Source organism: Rhagoletis pomonella, unplaced genomic scaffold (genome assembly GCF_013731165.1).
Source record: "Rhagoletis pomonella isolate Grant_MI unplaced genomic scaffold, Rhpom_1.0 Rhpom_scaffold_00006, whole genome shotgun sequence".
Lineage (NCBI taxonomy): Eukaryota > Metazoa > Arthropoda > Insecta > Diptera > Tephritidae > Rhagoletis > Rhagoletis pomonella.
Window position 1 is genome coordinate 45369084 of NW_023458560.1, and position 8375 is coordinate 45377458.

General features: G+C 35.9%; 1 pseudogene; it reads left to right on the forward strand.

Moving 5' to 3' along the window:
• On the forward strand, positions 1-4727 carry LOC118741942 (annotated as a pseudogene).
• The last annotated feature ends 3648 nt before the right edge of the window (positions 4728-8375 follow it).

Here is an 8375-nt window from a genome sequence, read left to right on the forward strand (position 1 = left end):
AAACGTCAACAGACGCCGTTTCAGCAGGAATTGGCTAATGCACAAACGCTGCTGGCGCAATTACAATTGCAGCAGCAAAAACGGTCATGGACTACCGCCGAAGCAATGGATTTCAATGAACGCGCTATTGCATCTGCTTGCAATGCGTTGCCCGAATTTTGGACTTACGTGCATGGACTTGAGTTCCCCAAGCACTGTAACATACATCCCTATCATGATTAAGATCTGCGTAAGGACGACCAAACGTTCAGTGCGCGCAATTTACATGTAGCGCAAGAATTTCATGCAGATGAACGCGCGGTTAGTTTGCGGCGCTATGTGGCTGCTTTGAGTGTAATGTGCGCGCAGGCTCCAAATTTCGCACAACAACTGCTCAAGCAAGAACATGGCGATTACGCACTGCTGGCGGTCGCATGCCATGCCATTTCCAAATTGGGTTATTCCAGTGAGATCTGTGCGCATTTCGGAGCGCTGGAAGCATTTGCACGCTCTTGCGCTTGCTATTTCGTCAGATGCGCGCAGATATGAGGATCACTTCGAGGTGCTAGTAGGCGGATTGCTGAAATAGCTAATTTTTGTGCGTCCGAGTGCGTGGATTTTTCAGGAGATATCCTATTCGGTGCTGGAGTTGACGCGATTGCCAGCAGCCTTAGCACTGCTCTGCGTAAACGGCGATGAAAGCACATTCTATAGCGATCGCATGCGTTCACTCTATCGCTTCTCAAATGATTCATGCATTCTGCAAGTATATGCGGGGCTATTAGAAATAGCATTTCCACTGAACGGTGTCTTAAGTGAAGCTCGGAACACTTTGACGACTGCAACTTCACGACGTAACGACAGCGACATCATTTTGTCGACAAATGTCGCCTTGAAGCCAGCTTCTTAAACATTTTGAAGACCTCAGCGACATAGCAAACAGCCGATTTTAAAGTTTGACATTTTGGTATATTTATTTCACAAATTGTGTATTTTTATTTAAGTAAATAAGAAAAACATGAACAATCAAGAATATGTGATTAATTTTGCGACAATTTAATTTTGCAGCACTACATCTACTCATTGTCGCCGGCAAAATTAGAAATAGATTTAATTTGGCGACGTCGACAATTGCAGTCCTGCAGCCAAGATGTCGTGCTGTCGTCAAAATAATTGTGCCCGTAAGAACGTGTGTATTTAAAATTTGACAGATGCTGCTTGTCGCTTGCTGTCGTCAAAGTGTTCCGAGCTTGAAGCGCATCTGCGGCTACTGGCTGTTATTTGTGAAAATCATGTGCGTTTTGCACACCACTGCTTCATGAAGCCGCCAGATTTCATATACAAGCTGTTGCCCTCTGATGTTGATGATGACGATGATGCCGAAGATGACACAGAGAACGAACAGCGTATGGATACAACAGAGGAGCAGACCAATAAGCAGCAAGCGCGCGTGCTAACAGAGAGCGTTGACAGTGCAACAATAGCAAACGACTTGGCCGCAACAGCGAATTCTAGCGCACAGCCCACAAAACATAGCAGCATTAAAGGGCGCGCCCGATGTGAGTGCTATACGAAGCTATGTTTGAGCGTGGTGATGCTACTCTTCCAGCTGATGCGACAATGGCAGTGTAACGGACGAAAAATAGGTGCGTGAAATAGTTACTCTAGAACGTACTGACTATTTCATATTAAATTCATGATTTTTTTTTTTAATTTCATTAGAGACATTACGCGTAGCAGAGATCTCGCAAATATCCGTACAGTTATTGCATACGATTTTTTGCGACAACTACTCGACGCACCTCTTCCGTTATGCCGAAGAGACAACTAAGCACTATTTGTGGTTGATCTGTGACAGGGATGATAAATGAGTTTTTTAATTTTGTACCAAATGGCCAAAAAAAGTGTACTAAGCTGAAAAAGTACCAACATTTAAAAGACCATACATACATAGTTACATATAACGGGTGATTTTTTAAGAGCTTGATACCTTTTTTTTTAAAAAAAACGCATAAAATTTGCAAAATCTCATCGGTTCTTTATTTGAAACGTTAGTTTGGTCCATGACATTTACTTTTTGAAGATAATTTCATTTAAATGTTGACCGCGGCTGCGTCTTAGGTGGTCCATTCGGAAAGTCCAATTTTGGGCAACTTTTTCGAGCATTTCGGCCGGAATAGCCCGAATTTCTTCGGAAATGTTGTCTTCCAAAGCTGGAATAGTTGCTGGCTTATTTCTGTAGACTTTAGACTTGACGTAGCCCCACAAAAAATAGTCTAAAGGCGTCAAATCGCATGATCTTGGTGGCCAACTTACCGGTCCATTTCTTGAGATGAATTGTTCTCCGAAGTTTTCCCTCAAAATGGCCATAGAATCGCGAGCTGTGTGGCATGTAGCGCCATCTTGTTGAAACCACATGTCAACCAAGTTCAGTTCTTCCATTTTTGGCAACAAAAAGTTTGTAAGCATCGAACGATAGCGATCGCCATTCACCGTAACGTTGCGTCCAACAGCATCTTTGAAAAAATACGGTCCAATGATTCCACCAGCGTACAAACCACACCAAACAGTGCATTTTTCGGGATGCATGGGCAGTTCTTGAACGGCTTCTGGTTGCTCTTCACTCCAAATGCGGCAATTTTGCTTATTTACGAAGCCATTCAACCAGAAATGAGCCTCATCGCTGAACAAAATTTGTCGATAAAAAAGCGGATTTTCTGCCAACTTTTCTAGGTAATAAAATTCAATGATTTGCAAGCGTTGCTCGTTAGTAAGTCTATTCATGATGAAATGTCAAAGCATACTGAGCATCTTTCTCTTTGACACCATGTCTGAAATCCCACGTGATCTGTCAAATACTAATGCATGAAAATCCTAACCTCAAAAAAATCACCCGTTACATACGTTTTTAGATTTTCTGTATAAAAATCATGATACAAAATCACATAAGCACAAATCACTTGTTTGAAAAGGCCACCAAAACGCCAAGGTAATCAAGAAAAGCCTACAAGTTATACTTATTAACATCTAGTAGTACAAAAATTAAAAATAAAACCGTTGCATTTAACGGAATGGAAGTTTGATAAAAATATTTTGGAAAATAATTCCTTTTATAGAAATTAACAAGTTAATAGCAGTGTTCTCGTACCTAAAATCTTGCAAGTGGGGGAAATGGATAGCGCAAAATGACACTGAGATCTGCCAATTTCCGCTGGAAAAAATTTTACCTGCGAAAACTTACAAGGAAATGTCTGCTGACCACAACATGTGTTCGTGAATAAACAAAAGAAAGGAAGAAAAGTTTAGTTTAGTTAATCTTCTATTAATCTCTAACTTTCGTGCGTCAACTATGGCTGCCGTATAAAATTATTCAACTGTGGATGAAACTATTTGTTGGCCGGAATTTACGCAAAATATTGAGAAATATACCAAAATAGATAATAATGCTGAAAGGTTCTGACCGAATTTGTCAGTTGATCGTTAAACCGAAAATGGGAAAATTTTAAAGACACATTTGTAGCTATATCTACTTAATTTTTGTGAAACAAGGATTCTTGGAAGAGATTCTTTTATTTTTGAACGTCTCATGATGTGGTATCAAAAATATTTGTTAGAAAAAAACTTACCTATCAGAAAGTCAGAATGGCGTAAGTTTTACTGCGTTCAATAACTTTTTCTGATATTTTAGTCTTCCCCTTAATTTTACTCGCTATGACTCTTTTATTCTCTGGCTGCTAGTACTTACTGGAAAATTTTTTTTTATTTAAGTAAGAGTTTCGTTTTTAATAAACACCCCGTATTTACTCAAATAAGGTAGAAAAAGATGACTATATTTTTACGCACAAAAATTCAAAACTCCAAGTAAATACCCACCATGCAAAACATGAGAAGTAGGCAACAATCGTCAATGGCAACAAATTGGCGACTCACCGTTTTATTGCTGTGGTGACAAATCGGCGACATCACTTCGTTCATGTCAATTTTGAATAAAAAAGTTCTCAAAAATTCCGAAACTTATGAATATGGCGTCAATAGTATTGGCCAAAAGCATCTAAATTATGCCCAAGGACAATATTGAAAAAATACGAAGTCGCACAGCGAGAAAATGAATTGATTCCGATTGTAAGTTGCAATTTGGTACAAAAAAATAAATGAAGTATTAAAAAGAATAAAATTATTCCAAAAATCGCCTGAAGCGATAAGAAAAGGACTCATTCAGGTAATAAGAAAACGACTCGCTCAGGCGAGTTGCCTTCGGCGGACGTTTTAGAGCGACCGGTAATAGGAAATCGATTCGATGGCAATATTACCGGCAATAAATTTGTTTCCGAGGGCGACACGTTTTCTTATTGCTGGCAACACAAATTGTTTGGTGGGTAGAGTGTAGTATTTCGACATAATTGTAGTGCAGTACCGTATCTTCAAAAATGTATCAAAAATGTCAATGTATTTTGCACAGTAAATTTTATTTGAATTTTTTCTTTTTAGTGAACTTCCTTGACAAATTGCGTGCCTTTCATATTATGCCCAAACAGCTAAATGAAGACGGTAATGTTGCAAATGTAATTAACGATCTAAAGGAATGGCATTCGTTAACCAATGATAACTCAACGTGTGGTGTTACTGCGGATCCAAATGCTATGGTCAATCTGCCATTCGCTGCTGAAAAATTCGACATAATGCGTTGTGCTGTTGATGAGTCGAAATTCATTGAAGGCCACAATGGCTATGCCATTAATCTTGAGTGATCAGTCGCAGCTACATCTTAAGATTTTGTATGTTGAATTAGAAAGTGTTAGTTGTTAATGGCTTTTTTGCGCTATGCAACAAAGAAAACGGGTTACACACTAAATTTTATTAGTGCGTGGCGTTTTGACTATGGTTTTCCTTATTTGTTCATAATTTGCCATATCATCGTGACTATTGTAGTTACTAATTTTTAATGTAATTCAATTTGAAATGTTAAATAAAAGAAAAAAATTTGATTTAAAAAACCACGACGTGGACTACGTGTGAGCAAGAATAAACGATTTTCAACTCTACTTCGGACGAAGGTAGGGTATTAACGTAACCGGAACGACGCATATTATATGTAGCCAGGGATTGTTTTTAGATATATGGCCACTACATATGGACATATACTGATAATAATTGCTTTCTGAATTGTACGCTGGTTCAGGTTCATTTCAAGGCATAAACACATTTGATTTCGTTAAGTGTAAATGGTTTTCATGAACAAGTAATGTTGAAGCTGTTTTCATTTAACTTTTTATAGTACACACTTAACGGAAATATATGTATGTATGTATATATGTATGTATGTAAATAACGAAATTTCCTAAATTACTTTTACCAACTAATCACCCTAATTATTTGCAAAGAATATAGAAAATTACTTATTTTACAAACATTTATTTTTAAGTGATTTATAAATTGCATAAGAATATGAAACTGCATATTTGCACCTTTACATTTTACAAACTCCTTAATTTTGCGTTCGTATAAAAGTATAAACCATTCAATGAGTATTGCTACATAAAATGCTATTGTTTATTAATACATAATATGTAAATATTATGGTACTTTAAAGTGATGTGTATAAATTGCTTTTAATGGACTTCAAATATGCATACAAATAAAAGCGTTGTGATAAGACATGTGCAGTCAAACTCAAAAGAATGTAATATTTTGAAAATGATTTTTTTGAAAAAAATTTTTGGTTTTGTGCAAAGGTGTAGATGAATGGCAGCTATTTAGAGGGCAATCAAGAATACAATAGTGAAAAGAATGCGTCACTTCTAATGTAATTATTAATATTAAAAAATTTACAATAACTAAAGCATTTTGAAATGTTACATATTTGTTGATATCGCTGTCGATATATACAGACTAGGGCTGTGCGATTATTCGATTACTCGAGCAAGTTGGTTAATCAATTATTCGGTTAATCAATTACTCGAGTAATCAAGATTTTGATTACTCAAAACGATAATTAATCGAGTTACTTGAAATATGATTACTCAAAAAAAATAATTTTGCTCGTTAAAAGAGTTTGCTTTGGAAAATGCTTATTCTCTTTTTTACATTCTGTATATGAAAAAAATTGTTTGCTTTAATTTTTGAAAACAGAAACGTTGTCAAGGAACTTTAACTACTTTATACATATGTAAAGAGTTGAAATGTTGATTACTCATTTTACTCGAAATGTTGATTAATCATAAAGCAAATTACTCAAATATTTTTGTTTTTGGTTAATCAAAAATCTTGATTACTCGAGTAACTGAACTTTTGAGTAATCATAATTTCCAATTAATCGAATAATTGAGTTATTTACTTTATGATTAATTAAAATTTTGAGTAATCAATTAATCGCACAGTCCTAATACAGACATACATAAACATGATTATGGATAACTGATTATAGCCATCGATATGAATTTATCTTATTTTTCATCGATATCGTTATCGATTTTATTATAAATTTATCGAACTATAGTCGAAATATTAATCGATAACCATTAATATCGATATTTTTACGATATCTTTATCGGTATTATGAATGATACAGGTATTTATCGCTATCAGTATTACGATTGACATATATATATTTATCGATATCAATATTATGATCCACGTACAAATTTATCGATATCCAACATTAGAATCTATTTGCGTATTTATATCGATATATGTACATACATATGTATGTGCATATTCATCAATATCCACCTAATGGTCGAAATACATATTTCTCGATATCAATATTTTGATCAATTTGCGTATTTAACGTTTCAATGTCCTACGCTCGAAAAGCCAAAAATGCTTGAAGTACAAAAAACCGATCGCCCTCCAAATTAGCGCGTGCCACAAAGTCTTAAAAACATACTTACATATATAATTCACTTTTGTGTTTCATTTGAAAAAATGTAAACTTAATACTAACAATATACTTAATTACAGCTAAGTGCGAATACAAAACGATACGGAACTATATAGCAAAATCGCATTTACTTAAAATAGTCCGAAACGCTAAACATTTTTGTATATGAGTATTACAAATACAATCAAGTCCACATAAACTTCCATAGGTACAGACAGGGAAAGGAGGCAGAAAACCATTATTAGGTGATTCGAAATCAAAATTCGTAAGTGCCGATAAATTATACCCACCCGACCAAGAAACGTATGTTAGCGGATGTTACGAGTTTTACGATAGTTTCTCTTACCCGCACGCTCCGGCTCACCTAAGAGTCTCGTATTTCAAACGGAAGTTTGTATTTTTGCTTTTCTGTCCGTTGAATGTATCGAGAATGTATTCGTTTAATAATTTTTCTCTAACTTTTCTCGGACAAAATATTCGAAAAAGTAAATAGAAGGAGGCACTGCTTTAGTTAACATTTTGTTAGAAATTTTCTATCATTACAAAGTAAAACGTTTTGTTTCATGTGCGTTCACGTAATACAATAATTGAAAATTGTAAGGAATCACAAAATAAATCAGAGTAAGTATTGAAACTCCTTTGCATGATAAATAACTTAAACTAATAAACTGACTATCCTTATCATACAAATAGCACAACTCACACAGTTGGATCAAACTTTTTAAGGAACCATATAAAACATCACAGTAAGTATAAATAAATAAATATATTTAACTAAGTAACTGACTATTTTTTTTTATAATGCCTTGGTCACTCATGCGAGTGATTTTGGGTTGCCCTTAATTGTTACTCGCATGCCATGGCGTATGAGTGACAAAGGGTGGTATTATCGCCTGCGAAGCGTAATATCATTGAGTGTTCGCGATGTAAAGAACTTATTATTTATCGCATCCATGTAGTTATAAAGTATCTATTTATTAAAGCTACTCAAGTTTTATTTTCTTAGAAAATGCCGCCTAAAAGAAAACGTCGCCAATACATTGCCGAAATTCGGCACTTTAAAAGAACTTCTGTTCAACATATTAATGGGACTGCAACAAGCACGACTCCTAAAGCAGCAGATATTAATTCAAATAGTGCTTGTAATGAAGCAGATCATACATATGACCAGGCATGGGCAGAGAGTTAGCAGGTGCTAAAAGAGCGTAAGCGTCGCGTGTACGTATACAAGCGAGAGCGCAGCGATGAGAACACGACAGCATGCAAAATGAATTAGGCACACTAACACATTCTCACTTTTAGCTCACGCTTGATTGTGGTAGTGCCCACCTCTGCATATGACGTACCAATAGACTCTCCCAACTTTACTGCTCGTCTGGCACGGTGGTTTTTAACGAATAATGTTAGCCGACAGGGTGCGAACGATTTGCTTGCACTACTGTCAGAGAAAATTTCTGATTTGCCACGTGATGTGCGCACGCTGAAATGTACACCACGGACGATTGTTAAAAGACTC